The sequence below is a fragment of the Miniopterus schreibersii genome, assembly GCF_964146895.1.
Source record: "Miniopterus schreibersii genome assembly, chromosome: 5".
Taxonomy (NCBI): Eukaryota; Metazoa; Chordata; class Mammalia; order Chiroptera; family Miniopteridae; genus Miniopterus; species Miniopterus schreibersii.
In genome coordinates, this window is record NC_138106.1 from 149,144 (window position 1) to 169,148 (window position 20,005).

Below are 20,005 nucleotides of genomic sequence, written 5' to 3' on the forward strand. Positions count from 1 at the left end.
TAGCCTTGTTTTCTCATCAGTTCTCTCTTCATTCTTTGCATTTCTGACCTTGTTGTTCTTTCCTTTGGTTGACGAGAGTCAGGAAAACTCAGGCTTGTGAAGAAATATATCTGCCTTTTGCCAAATCGTGGGGCCGTCTTCTGGGGAGCTTGTGATTAACTGTGGAGTGGGTGTTGCCAGCTCTCCATCCCCGTCGAGGTCCAGTGGAGCAATGAGAACCTCAGACCCTTCCTGCCCCACAGCGGCCCGGGAATGCTTTACTCCAGCACCGACTCAGACCCGATCGGTCTGAGAACCCACCTCACTTAATCCCAGCATTTTCTCCATTAGATGACTCATACAGACAAACCTAAGGTCAAAGTTGCATTTAGTCACAGTTAAGGGGTTGCTACATGATGCGATCGGATGGGTCCAAAACAAAAACAAGGAAACCCCTTCCTGTCTCCCATCGTACCTTAAATTCTACCTGTAGGAATTCGTCGTAAGTGCTGTTCTGGAAAATGAAGGCTTCTCCTGGCTAAATAAAAACATCAGTATCAGTACCACTTACTGACGATCTGCTCTGTGCCCGGCTCTGTGCCCTCCCATCCAGGCCACACGGCTCTCGGCTGCCCCGAGTTCTCTGTGCCCCGTGTTTCTCCAGCTGCTGTTCCTCGCACATTGATCGACACCTGGGACCACAGACAAGTGAGACTGTGCTTGTTAATCAGCAGGGCTGTTCCTCGCAGCTAGAAAAGTGCTGATCGTCTAGGACATGGTGTTCCGATGGCTGGTGAGGGCAAGAAGGAAGGGGCACGTTTTGAGTGGAGCAAATTGCCGTCCTGTACACAAGTACGTCCCATCATGTCCTGCTGCTAGTCCGCATGTGTGTGTTCTCTCAGAATTCACCTGTTGGAAATCCTAACCCCACAGGCGATGGTTTTGGGAGGTGGGGCCTCTGGGAGGTGCTTAAGCCATGAGGGTGGAGCCTCGTGAACAGGATGATGGTCTGATAGGTGAGGATCAGGAAGAAACCCTTTGCCTTCTGCCACTCGAGGACACGGCGAGAAGTCTGCCACCTGGACGATGGCCCTCACCCACCACGCCGGCGCCCTGACCTCAGGCTTCCAGCCTCCAGGACTGTGCGGAATTAATTAATACCACAGTCTGTGGGATTCTGTGATAGCAGCCAGTGCACCAGGACACCCCTGTGTGTATGTGCCTGAGACAAGGGAGAAAGCAATGTTTCCCACGAGGCAATTTGGTTGTTGGACATTCCAACAGTGACAGAGACTCTCAGCAACAACCCAGCATCTGATTCTCGGGTGGGATGAGCGGGCGAGGTCAAGAAGAGAGAAGAGTCTGGCCGGCGTGGCTCAGCAGTTGAGCGTCGGCCTAGGATCCAGGAGGTCAGGGTTCGATTCCCGGTCAGGGCACATGCTTGGGTTGTGGCTCTACCCCCAGTCGGAGGCGTGCAGGAGGCAGCCGATCAATGACTCTCATCACTGATGTTTCTCTCCCTCCCTCTCCCTTCCTCTCTCTGAAATCAATAAAAACATATTTTTTAAAAAAAGAAGAGAGAAGATATTGCTAATATGACAACATCCATCTTTCTCATTAACACAATGGCTGTAACTGGTCAGGGCTCTGGACTGCCCCGGAGAGTAGCAGGGGGAACGCCAGGCAGATGAAAGAGAGAGAACTGTGGTGAGAGAGCGGATGACGGTGGCCAGGCCCACGTCTCAGGGTAACGCAGCTCGCGCGGAGCACGGTGCTTAAGGCTGGTGCGGAGAGAATAACAGCTCCCATCCCGGGGATGCATATTTAAAGCTAAGACCTTGAAAAATGAGGTTTTTATGTTAAAATTGTTTTTATCACTGTCCTTTGAGCCAGCGTGACTCCTGATGAAATGCATCAGCGTGGTTTGCAAACACTACCTGGGAATAAAGAAAATCCCTTCTGAGCCTAAATCTATGGATTTTCATGAAGCCTTTAGAGTGAGGGAGCTTTATGCTTTAGATTCTAATATAAAGAGGAGATATGTTAAGCACCTTGGGCAGAAGCAAAGCACCGTTCCTGTGAAATACAGAAATAGATGGCGACGTTGCAGGTGGCTTCTCTTCTGTCTTATGTTATGTAAAATCGTGAGTTATAAAGCATATCTGTACGGGAGACTTTCCCACCGAATGCCCGTGAAGACCAGGAGATGTGACCTCAGCCTGTTTTGTGGGCTCCCCAGCACTTACCAAGCACTTGCTGTATTTATTCCAGGAATTGTTCTGTCTGCTGGACAACAACGAACTCATTTAATGTTCAACGTTTTATGAAGTAGCAACCGATGGACACCTTGCGTGAGGAGGGGAGGGCCCGTGAGGGGCGGCTTTTCTTCTTGGCCGTGACGAGTTTGAAGGCCAGCGAGGAAAGACAGAGGGAGAAGGGGGAGTCGCAGATCCCCTCACGCTGCAGCATCTCGGGTCTCTCACTCCGCTCTCGCCCTCGGCCCATCCGTCGCCTACCCCACAGCACAGACCCTGGTCCTGCTACTCCCAGCCCTGCCCTTGCTCCTTGTGCCCCACCCTCTCCCCGGTGCCTGGGCACAGGGTGTGGGCAGCGAATGCCCCTGCTCGGGCCTGCGTGCTGGCAGAGCAACTAGAGCTGCGGTCAGACCCCCCTGCTGTCAGAGAAACACTACGCCGCGGAGTGGAAAGGTGCTGTCCTGCTATGTGTTAAGGTACTTAGGGTGTCAACACAGTCCTGCAACGTATTTGGGGACTTAATGGCCATTGATAACATTACTTGCCTGGCAGGGATGGTGTAAGAGATGATTAAATCTCAGAGCAGAGCTTGACTTAGATGATCTTTGAGGCTCGTTCCAGCCGATGGCCTCTGGCTGCGTGGGAATTATAAACGGGCTCTAGACTCTAAACAAGTGATTTCGGGTGAATACACGTCGGCGGTTGAGCAAGAGCTTGCCTTCCACATAGCGAGTTCTGATTCCTTCGGTTTCCCCTCATTCTGAGTTTTCACCATCAGGTATTCTCTGTTTTTTTCCTACACTCCCGCGCAGGAATCTTCCTTAATCCCAAATTGCTGCTTTTTGATTATAAGTAGTTTCGAATCTTCATTGGCTGTTTCGTTAAGCGAGATAAACATTCCCCAGGAAGGTGGAATGTACTTGTAGATGAGCGACACGGGGATATGTCGTTAACTGGCTTAAGTCTTTGCAATCGTGTCCAATAAGGATTTAATGATCTTTCTGTCCAATGGAATGAGAAGTGGTTGTTAAGTTTTTATCAGCTCCCTGAGTAGGCGGCACTGCCCCTCAGGGATGCGTAACCAGAATTAATCTCAGACGAAGTCCGAGTGAGATGCAACGAGGGTCACGTGAGTCCTTTGGGCAGTTGATCAGGAGCCATGTTCTCTGAACAGTTGACATTTATATTCAGTTGCTTTTGTGTTTCCTGCTGCACATTTTGATTCTTAAGGAAAAACAAACCTGTATACAACTCGGGCATAATACTATTGGATAGAATCAGACTCAGAGGTCATGGGAACCTTCCTGCTCCCTTCCAGGCCATGAGAATTCTCTTCGAATTCATCCCGAAAGGCCCAGAGCGTCAGTCTCCTTGGTAACTACTGTTAACACCTAACGACACTTTCTGTCAGGGTCTTAACTTCTCTCACAAACAGTGGACCTGAGGTGACTCCTCTGCTTGCCAGGAAAAAAGGAAACAGTTGGTTATGATTCCTCATAAAGTCATGAGTTTATAGTAAAACCATGAATTTAAAATCATGAGCCTTTTATTAAACTCATCAGACTAAGGTTGCCTATTGTTCGCTTTTAAATCAATTTCTTTAAAATGATCCTTTACCGTTCCACTGTTATAGTGAGGGCCCGTTGTATAAATGTCACAAATCTCTCCGATTTTATAAATATTTATGAAATATTTAGGACAGATGCTGTCTGAACAGGTGAATGTGGCATTTCAATGAAGGCAGTTTTATTTATTTATTAAAAATATATATCTTTATTGATCTCAGAGAGAGGAAGGGAGAGGGAGAGAGAGAGAAACATCAGTGATGAGAGTCATTGATCGACTGCCTCCTGCAGGCCCCCGACGGGGGATCAAGCCCGAAACCCGGGCATGTGCCCCGACCGGGAATCAAACCTCCATCTCCTGGATCCTAGGTTGATGCTCAAGTGCTGAGCCTCGCCGGCCGGGCTTGATGAAGGCAGTTTTAGAATCGAGCCCTAGGTGAGGGAGGAGACTGTTAGGAGACGGTTGACGCTGGTATTAAAGGGGGCGGGTGAGTCATTGGCCCCGGGGGAGGGGGGGAGATAAGTAACTAGACGGCTTTTCTATCCATCACCTGCTGATGGGCACGTGGGCTGCTTCTAGATCTTAGCTATTGTAAATAACACTGCAGTGAACATCGGGGGACATAGATTCTTTTGAATTAGTGTTTTGATTTCTTTGGATATATTCCCAGAAGTGAGATCACTGGGTCAAAAGGCAGCTCCATTTTTAATTTTTTGAGGAACCTCCAAACTGTTTTTCACAGTGGCTGCCCTGGTCTGCATTCCCACCAGCCGTGCGCAGGGTCCCCTTCCCCGCACCCTCGCCAGCACGTGGTGTTTGTTGATTTGTGGACAGCGGACATTCTGACAGGTGAGGTGACACCTCATTGTGGTTTTAATTTGCATCTCTGATGATTAGCACCCGTTGAGCATCTTTTGGGGCGGTGAACACACAATACTGTGTACGGATGATGTGCTGTAGAATCGTGCACCTAAAACCTATATGATTTTGTTAAGCAGTGCCACCCCAATAGATTCAATAAAAAGGAAGTAACTGGACTGAAGGAGCTAGAGCGAGGGAATCGAATATGTTTCATTGGGACAGAGAAGGGTGCAGGGTGGACTTTGACCCCCGTGAGTGAATTTCGACCCCATGAGCACAGAGCCTGTGGAGGCTGAGGGCAGAGCAGCAGGCGGCCTGGTGATGAATGTCCACCCCCTAGATGCTGGAAAGAAAAGCCAGCCCAGGCGGGCGCCCCAGGAATCTGTAATGAGCTGAGTGGATGTGGGAGGCTCAGGGCAGTAATTAGACAATAGGGGGGAGCGTGGTGGTGACCTGATCACTGGGGCATCGTCAGTCAGAGGACGGTTTCCGTGTGTGCAGCTCTCAGGGGCTGTTAGGAAGAGAACAGGCCGGACGCTGGCTCCCAGGGCCACGCGTTTCCTACTGGGGACGGACATCTCATCTCCACACCCCCAGTTCTGTTCATTACGGATTACATGGCACAGCACATGATGGAGAGGCCTGAGTTTTCCTTCATGGTCTGTTTTCTGGAAGACAGCAATTATCTGAGTGGAACTTGGTTTAGCTGCTAATGTTTGGAGGAAGCTGAGTATCTCAGGCTTTCATGGGCAGAGGCGTAGATAAGCAATCTCCCACTAAAGCCGTAATGTATTTACAAAAACGTGTGTGCAGGCCGTGATCTCTAGACTCTAGATTTCACGGGTAGTTTTTTTGGGGTCGCGGGGATCAAATCTTTGAAATTAAGATTCCAGCAGCTGTAATTCTTGCAGCGGCCGCGTGGTGGCAGGTGTCGCGGAAGCCGCATCCTGCTCGCGCCCCTGGGAACCCTGTTTCTGTGTAAATCGCAGGTTTTGTCTCTGGGCCCCTGTTTTTCCTGAAAACTGCTGCTTTCCCGACAGTGTTTGTTTTCCAGTTGCGCCCTGTTGGTCAGCTGGGCGAGGCCAACCTCTGCGACGCCCTGAATGTCGCGTGTTCTGGTTCAGTTCGTGTCAGTGCCGCTTGGAGGAAAGTTACCCTTTGAAATCGCTGTTGGTTTGGAGGCTTTTCTTCTGTCCTCTCATTTAATTCAAACACTGGGGACACACTGGGAATGAAAAGCGGCTCTTACCGTCCCCTGGAAAAGGTTTCTCAGACGATGCAGACTGAACACGCCGGGCAGAGGCTTGCTCTCCCGAGTCCTCACTGTTGCCGTTTGCAGGGGTCCTCAGCAGGTGAGTGTTCTCAGGATTTGTTCCAGGTGGTGTGAGATTATATATATATGGAGGGGCAAGGAAACTTCCTGCATTAAAATCTACCAAAGGTAACCTTTTCTAATTGGTTTATTTCTTTAATAACAAATTCCGTTAGCCATGTGAGCATTCTCTTTAGCACTCAGAAGGGAATGGATCCTGCAGCCCAGCTGCCTTTCTGCGATTCTCCGGAAGTGACCACCACTGTCGCCTGGGTGCTGCTGGGGTCTGAGCGAGCTGGTTACTCTGCCGGGTCTGCGTTTGCAGCTACACTTGCTGTGTGTCCTCAGGCACAGCAATTAGGTTTGCCCTGAATCTTAGATAAGATCATTCATTCAGGCAACGCTGTCTGTCTGGCAGGCCCTGTGCTGAGACGCACAACCAGGTGTGGTCCCCGAGCCCCCACGCCTGCAGGTGAGTGCAGGAAACAGCATGACCTCAGAGGAAACAGCCTCCGGAGAGGTCAGTCCTCAGGAGAAACACAGTAAACAATTCACAGCGGGACCTGGCCGAGGCTGGTGGTCAGGCCAGGCCTCTCCCCAAGGAGCTGGACTTACGGTGGAATCTGAAAGCACATCGACATGAGCCAGGGTCAGGGCAGTGGGTGGAGAGGGGGACGCTGTGGTGAGAGGTGAAGCCGGGACCAGCTGGTGTGTCTGAGGATGGGAGGAAAGGCCTGGAGGCTGGAGCAGAGGTGGGGGCGAGAGTTGAGCAGCGAGGCCCAGGCAGCGATGGGGAGTGTGGGGGACACCAGTGGCCGTGACGTGTGCAGACGTGAGAACGGCCCTCTCAGTGTGTTGATGGAGTGCGGCCAGGACTCTGCCAGAGCAAAGGGCACAGGGCCCAGCTGCAATGTGAGAAAGCGAACGGAGGAAAACTCATTTCAAACGGGTTGGGAAGGCCTGTAGGGGGCGCCCTCGCCACGCCTTGCCCTGCCCTAGCCGTGGGGAGATTTTCTTCTTGCCCAGCAACAGCCCAGCCTAAGAGACCAGACAACCCTGAACTCTCCATCTCCACCTCCGGACTTCCATTCAGAGCTGCTCCCTCCTGTCCTCTTTGAAAGCAAGCTCTGCCCCCCCCCCCCTTCTCCGGACTGGCCTGTGGCTTTGCCATTGTCCGCATGACCCAAACTGCAATTCCACTGCTAATTCCAAATAAACTCATTTTGCTGGTCAACAACTGGCTACTTCATTTTAAGGATGACAAAGGGTAACAGAGGGAGTGGCAAGGAGTTTAGGGCACCAGGAGGCCACCCACGGGAAGCGCTCTCGCAAAGATGCCCTGCACATGTGGGGTTTAATCCTGCTCCTTCCCCTGCCTCTCTCTCCTTCCTTCCTTTAGAGTTAAAAAAAAAATTGCTTCTGTCCGTCCCTCTCAGAACTGTATCTAAATGTGTTTGTTTGATTGTGGAAAGCCTCAAATTTTTCTACCTTATGGATCTCTACAACTTTCCAGAATTCTTGGAAAGAATCTGTACATGTTTGGGTTATAATGGAGTAATTTTTCTGAAGGACAAGCTACCTCGACCAGCTGGTAATTTACCAGTTAAAAATATTTTTATTTTAATGTATGTTTCACTCCATGTTTTTGCATTTTATTACATCTTTTAACTACAAATAGTTGATTTATTGTGTGATTTGGGGCAAGTTACTTAACTTCCCTCCATGTTAGTTTGAAATATAGTTTAATAATCTGGTGGTGGAGTAACTGTGCCTCTGCAGGGGGCTGTTTTGAGGATTAAATGGGTTAAAAACATGCCTAGTGCATTATGAGCACATGGTGAGTGTTGGCTGCTGTTACTATGGGAGGGGGCAGAAGACTGGACCGCGAGACCCAGGGGAGCAGCCGCTGGAACTTAAGCACCGGAAGTTATCACGATGTTGGGGGACGGGAGAGGTGAAGCCAGTGTTTTCTGGAGTTTATGCTGTCATTTGACTCCCACAGGGAGGTTTGGGAGCTTGTGGTGGGTGGAGAACAGGAGGGGAGGCAGATGTGCAGGCTCTTAGGACGAGACGGAGAGTTATGCCCTTGTGTCTCCTTGGACGGGCCTCTGCTTAGCGATGGGGACTTGGATGTGCTTGGGCACTAGCAGCAGTGAGAACCAGCTGAGAGCTCCCATGGCGCCGAGAGGGCGAGGCCAGTGTCCGCCCTCGGGAAGCCCGTTCTCTCGCTGACATATAAGAAGAGAAATGTCACGGCAGCTCGGAGCGGGTCTAATGAGGGTGACCCAGTCGTGAGAAGTGTCCGAGTAGCTCCAGTGAGAAGCCTTTTAAAGTCTCTCCCATGATAAGACAGCCATTTGGGGTCCTGGCACGTCCAATTAGCAAGTGAGAGACTTTTGGATATTTTTTCCATTTTTATTTTTAGAAAGAGTGGAAGGGGGGAACAGAAATAGAGAGAAAGAGAGAGAGAAACATTGATGTGAGAGACACATCATCAATTGGTTGCCTCCCTCTCGCTCCCTGGCTGGGGCTGGGGGTTGAGCCGATGACCCTTCGATCCAAGGGCCGATGCTCTAACCACTGAGAAACACAGGCCAGGGCACAAGTGAGAGACTTGATTAGCACGCCTGCTGTGTGGCGGACTGTCTCTGGCCCTTTATTTTGATAAGTGGTTTTAAGTATTTATTACAATGATCCACGGTCTGTGGACTAATGAGCTGTCTTTTCACTGTGATGAAGCCCTGAGACCTGAGGAAAGGCGGCCTCGTGAGCACTTGCGGTTAATCTCAGTTGTGAGGACGAGGCCACTCTTGATTGCAATAATCATGTTTTCTGACTAATGGGGTGGAAAATAGATCATTTTACTGTATGGAAGTTATAACACCCCGCACATAGCACCTCGAACAAAAGGCATTAGTTGCTAGTAACGGCCCTGATATCTGTTCGGAAGCCTCCCCTTTAATCGCCCTCCCAGTTGCCTCCCTCAGCCGTGGGTCTCTCTCTCCAGGACACCAGCCGGGCTCTGTTCTCGGAGCACCACCGGGTTTCTCTTCTGCTGAACGGGGCGTGTTCTGGGAGCGAAGGCATCTAGTGTGGAGAAGCGTCCGCTCTCCCTGTGGAAACCGTCTAAATCTGAAAGCAATCCTTCTCAGGCAGTGGTTTGTCGCAGCAGGGGCCACGTTCCCTACTACGTACCGAGGGCGGGTCACGGGGAGCATGCGGCGTCGCTGTCCTAACGGGTCAGAATGTGGCAACCCCGGAAGGTGTGCTGTGCTCCCTCTCTCCTCCATTTCCAAAGGCATAAGGGCTTTTGTTCCCTGGATGAAGGCCCACGACGGTGTCCCTCTCGAGGCCTGGGCGTGCCCCCCTGGCTCCCTGGGACTTTTCTGCCATCAATTTGAGCTCCTGCTCCTCGGTGAGGAGACCGAGAGGACTCTTCTCTTTAGCTGGTGGGAGGTGATGTCTGCCCTCCCCGGAGGAAAGCCCGTGCTGACAGTGTGCGACCTGGAGCCAGAGTTACGGGACCAGAGAATCGTAAGGTGAGTGTGCAGCTCAGAGGCGGCTCATGACCCAGCCCGGTGGCTGCCAGGCACCGACTGGTCTAAGTGCTCAGCGTGGGCTGCGGTGAGTTAGTGCCGAAGCTGACAGTTCACATGGACAGTCCACGAGGAACAAAAGACCAACAGCGTAAGTAATCGCAGGTCACTGAAGGCCAGGTCGGGACCATGGTGGAGCCTGAGGCAAAAGGAAAACCAGCCACACTGATCCTGTCTTTATTTAAAACTGTAACATTTGGTTCACTAAGGATTTTTTTATATCAACTGTGATTTTAAAAACTACAGTGGGCTCCGATACTATTTACCTCGATCACTGAGTTAGGACATCCCCTTTCTACATTGTGCCCAAGGCAGGTCCTCGTGTCCCGTCCCCTCCACCTGCCGATAGAAGAATCTGTCTAACCCACTGTGCCTGGTTACCCGCATTTTACCCGTGAAAATAGTGGAGGGACAGGGAAAGTGTTGGCTTCCTATGGCTGCTGTAACAAATTATGAAACACAGTTATTCTCACAGTTTGGAGGTCAGACTTCCAAAATCAGTTTCCCTGAGCTGAAATTGAGGCGCTGGCCAGGCCGGGCTGTCCCCGAGCCTGAGGGACAAGCCTTTTCTTTGCTTTTCTGGCTTCCAGCTCCCTTGTCCCAGGGCCCCTTCTTTCAGCTTCTGTGAACCAGAGACAGAGCTGCGGCCTCGTCTCACTGTGGTCATCAAGCCTCCCTCTGCCTCCTTATGGGACCCATGTGATCACATTCAGGACCCACTCAGATAATCAAGGGTTATCCCTGCATCTCAGGGTCTGTCCCCCGCATCACATGTTGCACATGATGTGACATTCACGGGTTCTGGCGAGTAGGACGTGGACCTCTCTGAGGGACATTCCTTGCCTCCCAGCGACTGGATAGTAGGCGCCATGTCCAGATTCGATGGAGGCAGACGGGCTTCCACCCCCGTTTGCCGTAGGTAGCCGACGAGTCCTCAGGCCCGTGGGGTGGGCGGGGAGGGGGCTGCAGGATTCAATGCAACAATTCTAACCTCTTTAAGGGCCTGCCCTGTGCTGCAGTCAGCGTCGGGGACAGAGTGGGGAGTCCTTCTCGCCCTCACCAGCACTGCTGGTTTGTTATGGACGGAGCCATTCTGGCAGGTGCGAGGTGATACCTGGTTGTTTTAATCTGCATCTCTGATGATTAGTGACGCTGAGCATTTTCTCATATGTCTCCTGGCCATCTGTGTGTCCTCTTTGGAGAAGTCTCTATTTAGGACCTTTGCCCATTTTTTAATTGGATTGTTTGTTTTCCTCTAGTAGAGTTGTATGAGTTCCTTATATATTTTGGAAATTCGCCCCTTATCAGATGTATCCTTGGCAAATATGTTCTCCCATACAGTGGGCTCCCTTTTCATTTTGTTGATGGTTTCTTTTGCTGTGCAGATGGTTTTTAGTTTGATGTAGTCCCATTTGTTTATTTTTTCTTTGTTTCCCTTGCCCTAGGAGATACACCGGCAAAAATAGTGCTGCGAGAGATGTCTGGGATTTTATTGCCTATGTCTCCAAAGAAATGACTCTTGATCATAAAAAATCTCCAGTCAACTGAGAAGGAGAAGTCTTGGAATCCTTAAAATGACCTCCCAATTATTTGGAAAGTACTGTCCTGTGATGCCGGGTCCCAGCATCAGCAAAGGAAGAATTTATTCAGAGGTTAAAAGGATGTAGACTTTCTCCAGGCTGCTTCGTCCTGTGTGAGGTGTGGGCTACGCCTCTGAAGGTGCCTGCAGGTTGTCATAGGGTGGGGAAGGAATGTGAGAGCAGATGCTGAGGCATTGAGGGACCAAAATTTGGTTTGGATAAACATAGTATCAGGAAATGTACGTGAAATACTGTGTTGATGTCAGGCCAGAAGTGCCAATAAACAGTTAAAAAAATTGGCTGCTGGGCTAAGGGCAGTCACCCCTCTGTGGGAGCAACGGGGCACGAAGGCCGGGAAATTAAAAGTCTTAACCATAGGCCCAAAACCATCCAAGCAACTTTATTGTTTGAGTGAAGTGAAATACATACCTGCACGGCCAGGAGGGCAAAATTTAAATTAAACTTCAACATCGTTTTGTGTTTTAACCGTCTAGGACATTCTTAGGACTGCAAATAAGTTCCCTTTCTTTGGAAGCCTAAAAAAAAAATCCAATACAAAAAACTCCCCTGGCGCCGTCTTTTCCCTCCATCTGCTCTGCACATGTTCACTCTGAAACAGAAATGTGACGAAGATCTGAATTAACGCAGCAACGCAGCGCAACTACCTGGGAAGAGTTGCTCTGCCACGGTGACCGCTGCTCATGCCTTCTCCAAGGTGAGACTTGGTTTGCAGTAGGACTTCAGGTCAACATCACTGTGCCCCCGTTAGGTGGTGGCATCGAGAATGGCCTTGCAAAGCAGACACCTGCAAGGGAGCCGTTAGGTGCCCTTGCTGACACTTTCTGGCTCAGGGTGTTGGATACACTTCTCTGCAGACTGGTTTTCCTTGGCTCAGTGGTGCTACTGATCTCCAGACAGGAGACGGCCATGAAGGGGCGGAGTTTTCTGGACACCTGAGCTCTTGCTCGTTGGTCAGAGCCACCTGAAGAAATTCCCATCTGCGGAGACAGTGGGATCCACCCCAGAGCCAGGTGAGAGGCCCCTGGATTGGTCATTCTGTGCTTTCTCCCCAAGGCCAAGCTGTCTTCTCTGAGGTTTGGCGTCCTTCAGTTTCTCAGAGTCTGAAACCAAGCTGGTGAGTTAAATGTAAATGCTGGATGGAATAAGTCAGATATTGATTTTTTTTTTTTTTTATCAGGGGGATAATCAGGACAGAAGATCATGGGCAGGAAGCAAAGGTCCCTCAGTTCCCTTCCTCACATCCAGGTCAAGGTGTTTCCTCACAAAGACGTCTGTCACGTATGTTACACAGACGTTGTTTCTAAGGGGACAGATGGCATTTAAGGAAGATATTTATACAAAATTCTATGCACAGGGTTAGAAGTGAGAGAATAAAGAAAAACAGGAAGTAAAAAGGGAAATCTAGTCGGCAGGTCCTGTGGCCAGACCAGCTCCTTCTGGGGAATCTGGTAGAGGGACCCGGGCACAGTGGGTCCTCGAGGGATGGGGGCATCTCCTGGCGGCGTCACCCACACCTGGCGGTAATGCTGTCCCTCAGGTAAGGCTTCCCTTCAGGCCAGGAGGAAGGTCTGTTTGCAGCCTGACTCTCCATTTCCCCTTGAAAGAAGCACTGTCTGTGTTTATTTCTTTTGACTTGAAAACAGTTTCTCCTGAGGCTGAAGCAAAAAGAAACAATTGCTATTAGTAGTCTGGAGATAACAGGAGAGCTTTCTCCATGGCTTCGTGACTGAGGGGTTTGAAAATCTGTCTGGATGCTTTGATATTTTCCCATCCTGGGTGGAGTCTATGTCCCAGCCCCCGGCCCTGGGCGCCTTCATGACAGGTGAACAGAATGAAGAGTTAAGCCGTGTGGCCTCCAAGTCCAGGTGAGGTAACACCACGTGGTTTCTCATTAGGATGGTTGCTCTGGGAACCATAGGCCCGGAGTGGAAGTCTGGCTGTTCTGAGACTCGGTGGAGACACACTGTGTGTTAAGGATGGCTCAGCAGGTCTGGATTGTCTAACCTCTGCACATTCAAAGCCAGGCTTGGCCTCAGCTTAGTGTCTGTGAGGTGACTTCCAAGCTTTTGGAATATCTGCCTGCTCACAGAATCTCTATCTCTGGGCCTTGGGGCACGCGATAGTTAATGCTAATAACGTTTATGGTGGGGCCTTGGGTAGTCATCTCAGCTGAACCCTGGAGAGCTTGAGGCCAGCCATGTGGACTGTCACAATGGCTACAGGACTGACCCATGACGAAAACACCAGGCACCCAGGCTTAGGTGAGCTTCCCTGGCTGGCAACGCTTTGCTAGTATCATACACATTTGCTGGGGATAAGTGTAGTCTGCGTGACCCCATGGAGAGGATAACCCCACTGGGAGAGGGTAACCCCACCGGGAGAGGGTAACCCTGCTGGGAGAGGGTAACCCCACTGGGAGAAGGTAACCCCACCGGGAGAAGGTAACCTCTCCAGGAGAGGGTAACCCCGCCGGGAGAGGGTAACCCTGCTGGGAGAGGGTAACCCCACTGGGAGAAGGTAACACCGCCGGGAGAAGGTAACCCCGCCGGGAGAAGGTAACCCCTCCAGGAGAGGGTAACCCCACCGGGAGAAGGTAACCCCCTGGAGAGGGTAACTGGAAGCCGTGCTGGTGTCTCTGGATTCTCCCCAGTTCTCCTTTCTCTTTAACATGCCGCAGCTGAGTGTCTAACAGCTTTGCTCAGTTCTATGAGTTCTTTTGGTGGTTCATAGGACCCTACAGGACATGAGGGTTGGCTCTGACATCTGAAATTACTAGGTCTGAACATCTCCCAGGGAAATTATTTAATTCCAAGAACACAATCTGTGGATGAGGAAACTGTATCTGAACCTCTCCACAAGGTTCTGCCCTTTCGTTTGACACTGTATCCAAGGGATCTGGCTGATAACGAAGCCAAACATGTTTCCAGATTTTCACTGGCTTGGAGACCAATGTGTCCCCTTATTTGGTGGTTTTGCGATGTCAGCGAGGGCAGCAATGACATGTGTTAACTTGTCGTCCTTCCCTGATCTTCATGCCATTTGTTCTTTCGCGTGTGCATTTATTTATTCATCTGTTTGTGATAAGTACACAGCTAATTCTTTTTAAGCACAAAAGGCTATCTGTGTCTTGTTCTTTCCTGTATGTTTCTCTCTCCGCTGCTGACTGACCGAGGGATCTGTCCCACAGGGGGATGATGGTGACATTTTTGACAGTTTTTAATGGGCAGTTGTGGCCACAAAAGGAACAATTCTTATTTTACTTACAAGGCTGAGAAGTCCTCTGGCCAGTAACTGCCTTCACTCATAGAGAAGGGGGCAGGTTTGTGGTTGCCGGGATAGACGCACAGGGAGGAATTTCAGAGGCTGGCGATGTTCCTCACCCCCCCCCCCCCCCCCCGCCATAAAGTAGAAAGCCTCCCGTATAAATTAGGAATCTAATCAGAATGTATGCTCCGCTCGACTGGAACGGGCTTAATTGGGAGATCTGTTTAATCAGGACATCTCCCAGGGAGCTGATTGAAGCCCGAAGATACACAACGGCAACGATTGTGGCTTAAAGGGGCAGTAATTCTGCTCAACTGAGGCACTTTCAGGAAATTTGGTGCTGCTTGAGGCTGGGCATCTGTGAGTCTCGTGGTCTCTGATTCTGCTTGTTTTTCTTACAGCCAGGTGTGCAGGGCTGACTTGACATAAATAGGTTAGGCGCTGCCCCAGCTACTCATCTCTACTCATAAGACAAAGGGGGTCAGGCTCCTTGGCAAGGAATCCCCATGCTCCTTCCAGTGACTTGGAACTGGTGCTTTAGCCCATTTAAAGGTGCTGTTGTGGGCTGCTTGGCATTTCCTATGCAACTAGTTCAAGGAAGTTGGCTCAGGCAGGAGAGATGTGATTTCTGCCCTTTGGGTCCAGTCCCTCCATGGCTCCTGAGTCGCCTTCCTGCTAGAACCTCAAACAAATCATGTAGGTGACCCAGTTTCCATGGAGGACAATCAGTTGCAGGGAGCTATGGACTGAATGGTGTCCCCAAAAATCTACAGGTTGAAGTTCTACCCCTTGATGGGATGGTATTGGAGGTAGGCCATTTGGAGGTGACTAGGTTTAGATAAAATGATGCAGGTGGGGCCCTCACAATGGAAGCAGTGCCTTTTAGGAGAAGAGGCACCAGGAGTGATGTCGCATTATCACTTGTTCCTGACATCAGGAGGCATCACTTGTTTTGTCTCCTCCCAACCAGAACAATAATTCAGCATCCATCTAGGGACAAACATGCCTCCGTGGGAGCTGTGGGATCTAGACCCATACACCTAGGGACCAGGAGGTGTCTTGGCCCAAGTGCTGGGGAAATGGGCAGACAGCTCTGGTCTGGCTCACCTTGGCCGAGGACACTGGCTCCAGCTCACCTTGGCTGTGTCTGGGAGCCCCCTGAAGACACTGTTTTACACAATGACTCAGACAAAAGCCCAGTGGAAGCCCAGGTTTCCACACTGTTGGAGCAAAAACACAAGCACGATGCACTGGCTGAGTCAGTGAAGACAAAAGGGGTGGCTGCTACTTTAAATGTGCAGCAGTAAGAGCCCCAGGGAACACGGTGAATCCAGGGCGCCTGACATCGCCCCTGGGTCACAGTAATAGTCTGGTACTGACCGTGAAGACGTGCAGATCTTCTAGTTACTGGATGAACAATTTAAAGCAGCTGTTTTAAGGAAACTCAATGAACTGTAAGGAAATAAAGACCATTGAACAAAATGGGATGTTTAACAAGGAGAAAATCATAAAAAGGAACCAAACCATTTCCGAAGCTAAAGGAAACAATGAATGCAACTGAAGATGCGACAGAGGGTGTCTCGTGCCGAGCGGATGGAGCAGAAGAAAGAATCTGTTACTCAAAAGTCAGAGCCTTTGAAACCATTGCATCAGAAGAGAGAACAGAAGGTGGAGAGAGCTCGCGTGACCACGGCCTGTCGCGAGGAAAACCAGTCTGCGGGAGCTGAGTCCCAGAGGATGAGGTAACATGCTGTCGATTGTGTTCTTGTGAATTTTTTATTAACTTTGTTTCAAGGTGCTTTATAATTTTATTGTTATTGTAAATATAAGACCCCATTTATATCAGGTGTTCTGAGCAGTTAGTGCTGGAGGGGTGATGACAGTGATTCCCGCAGACTGGCCACAGACTTGGCAGCTGTGATGGACTCAATTACTTTCAATAGTCTGTTGATTTTTCCAGGTACATGATCACGATATTTACACACACCCTTGCTTTCTTTTTTTTTTTTTTAATCCTTGCCTGAGGATACTTTTTCCACTGCTTTTCCGAGACAGTGGAAGGGAAGGAGAGAGAGAGACACACATTGATGGGTTGCCTCCCGCACAGGCCCCAGCCAGGGCCTGGGATCAAGCCTGCAACCCAGGTAGGTGCCCTTGGCTGGAATTGAACCCAGGACCCTTCAGTCTGCAGACAGATGCTCTACCCACTGAGCGCACCAGCCAGGGCAGCTTCCTTTCCTAATAATTTCTAGATTAAGTAGCACTTCCGTTCATGAATTTCCTTATTCTGCTCTCATCCTTCCAGGAAATACACCTCAGCTTTCTCATGAAGCGTAATGTTCTATGTCTTCAGTTTTGGTGTTTAGTCTTTCTATTTCTCTCATATGAGAGGCTTTTAAAAACTATAATAGAAACAGAATCTTACTCAGAGCTTCTATTTTGTATTATGTGAGATGACAGCATGTCTTCTTACTAGTCTATGATGTGGTTGTTGATTTATTTTGTATTTGGCAGCTCCTTGCATTCCTGAGATGCATGCAGCTCGTTCGTGACATATGATGAACTTCGAAGGTAGAACAGGTGTTACTGCGGCTGGTCGCAGGAATATTTACTAAAACTAGGCCCACGCAAAGGAGCCCCCAGTTAATCCCAATCTTTTTGCTGCTGGTGGAAACTGTGTTCTTTCAACGGATCAAGAGAAAAGCATTGCATGGAACAGGAGACTGTGGTGTGGCAAGATTGTTCGGGAAGGCTGCCCCGGGTTTCCAATGTCCCGTATCCGTGGAGAAAAATCCAATTTTGTTTTCATCAGCCCAAAACAAAGGCCAGAGTCTAGAGTTTCTGTTTCATATTAAAGTTTAGTCCTTTGCAGTCCACACTGTCTGCTGTGGCCACAGGTGCCTAGACCCTCATGGTCGCTACAGAGAGAGCCCACAAACAAACAGGGTGAGCACATTTTCCCGAGAGAGAGAGAGAGAAAGAGAGAGAGAGAGAACGAACTCTGTTCCCTGGGGTTATATTATATTATCTTGGGTTTGGGAAGGACCATCCAACCAGAAGCCCGGCCCAGGCTCACCTGGCGCCCGACCCAAGCACACTGTCTCCTCCACTCCACAAATCCTTCCAGGGAGTGTGTTCCCCTCTCTCCCAGACACAGCTTGTCGCACCTGTCCCTGCGTGAGTTGCCGGTGAATCCGGGAGGCGTATTGGATTTCGCTTTGAAATACATGCCTGATGATAACACGCCAGCTATGACTGGCGCTCGTTACTCATTGACGAGAGTGAACCCCACTACAGAAGAGAGCTACTGTGCCGGGGAGTCCCTGCACCTCCACGCCCATCTTCCAACTTGTTCTCTTGTCCAGGACGGTGACCTTCAGAGTCAGAATCTCTGGACTCTCGACAGGGCGTTGAATCTGGGCTCTGGCTGAGCTGGGCCAACATGCAGCAGGACCAGGAGAGCAGAGCCGTGGAAAAGAGTGGACCCCATGGTCCTACTGGATCCGTCTCACCTGGATGAATCCATCTCTCCCTGGAGTGTGGCTGCTCACAGCGTTATTTCCTAGAGGAAGTGACCCAGGACATCTGTGACGGGGTTATTAAGCCTTTTGGTGGACGATTCCTTGCAGTTAACTTCATCTGCAGCCTGCATGCTTGTGAGTCACTATGTTTGTTGGGATGTTGTGAGAAGGTCAACACTAATGATGTGCTTGTTATGATGAGTTTAAAACTCCAGCTGCCATTTGTTATCTTGGTCCCCTGGAGGTCAAGTATACTCAGTCCCAATCCCCCACTGCAGTTCTCAGTGTTGTTTTTTTTAAAAATATGTCTTTATTGATTTCAGAGAGAGGCGGGAGAGGGAGAGAGAGAAACATCAATGATGAGAGTCATTGATCGGCTGCCTCCTGCACGCCCCCCACTAGGGATCGAGCCCACAACCCGGGCGTGTGCCCTGACCGGGAATCGAACCTCGATCTCCTGGATCCTAGGTCAATGCTCAACTGCTGAGCCACACTGGCTGGGCTCAGTGTCATTTTTTGATACTTTTATGAAAATATTTTCTTCATCACTATAATTTGGTTTGTTATACTTAATGCCACTAAATTACTTTTAGACCTTGGTTTGGCTTTATTAAAAACTGTCTCATATTAATTTATTTAAATTTGTTGCTCTAGATGCAGAATTCATGAAGACGAGGACCACCGGCCACCTCTTCAGAGAGATTCTGGAAGCACCTACTGGCAGGTCTGCAGGTGCTGAACACCCCGGGGGATCGTAACAGAGCAAGGACATCACAGGCAGCTGAGAGGACGGTGTGGGATCCTCTGTGCCCCGGGCAGAGCCCGTATTTAGCCAGCAGTGTTTCATCTCTGAGAGTCAGAAGGGAGCAGGTGTGGTCGTGCTGTGGGCAGGGCCGTGTGCACCTTTGGCCACTTTCTAGGTGAGCAAGCTGCCTACCTCTCTGAACCTCTGCTTTGAACTCTGAAAAATAACGTTTGCTCTGACTGTCCTCCGAGCGAGTGCTGCGATGTTCATATAATGCGCTCAGGCCAGGCTCTCTCCCCTTTTCTTGACACTAAAGGCAAGAAAGACCCAGATTTAAGACTTAAAAGGAAAATCCATGTTCACTGTGAACATCGTTTCCCCTCCCTTCCTGAACATTTCACCTGAGCAATCGTTTTCTATTGGCATCAACAATCTACGGAAGGAAAGAATGTTAGATCTACTTTTAATTAACTTTGCCATTGATTTCTCCTAACTGTGTATGAGTCAGTTCTTTAGTGACAGGGAGGGAAACCTCAGAGATAAATGGTTGCTCTCAGGTTCCAGAGATTCTGTGGTTTCTTCTTTCTCTCTCCTCTAAACGCATTAGCCCCTCTGTTCTTCACCCCCCCCAGAGACACGTGTGCACACACACAGCAGACACACAGAGATGCGTGCACACACAGACTTGCACACACACACACACGCTCACACACACACACACGTGTGCACAGTGCTTCCAGGATGAAATATGGAACAAGGAGAGGTGGTTATGCACTGCGTGTGGTAGTTCACATAAAAAGTTCTACAATTTTGTCTAGTCCTATATTTTTTAATATTTTATTTATTTAAAACTATTTTAAAAAATTGATTTCAGAGAGAGGAAGGGAGAGGAAAAGAGAGAGAAACATCAATGATGAGAGTCATTGATCGGCTGCCTCCTGCAGGCCCCTCACTGGGGATGGAGCCCACAACCTGGGCCTGTGCCCTGATCGGGAGTCGAACCCTGATCTCCTGGCTCCTGGGTCGACGCTCAACTGCTGAGCCACACTGGCCAGGCTAGATTTTTTTTTTTTTTGACAGAGTTACTCATAGAAAGCATTGCATACCTTGAATGAAAACTCGGTTATCAGTAAGTGAAGAGGAAAGTGGTTAGTGGGCCTTAAATTATCTGTAAACCAGGTTCACACAATATATTTTAGATATTAAACGTTAATATAGTTCTTTTCCCACAAATTACTATAACAGTATGTGACAATATACAACAGTATTTCCCGAAATGAGACAAAACTATCAGCCTGTTACACT

At 49.6% G+C, this 20,005-nt stretch overlaps 1 long non-coding RNA gene across 1 annotated transcript; it reads left to right on the forward strand.

The window, feature by feature from the left end:
* The first annotated feature begins 15,562 nt into the window (after positions 1–15,562).
* Positions 15,563–19,594, forward strand: LOC308557647. Its single transcript, XR_013998870.1, has 3 exons — positions 15,563–16,176; positions 16,949–18,090; positions 18,610–19,594. It is a non-coding gene; the product is annotated as an uncharacterized lncRNA (long non-coding RNA).
* The last annotated feature ends 411 nt before the right edge of the window (positions 19,595–20,005 follow it).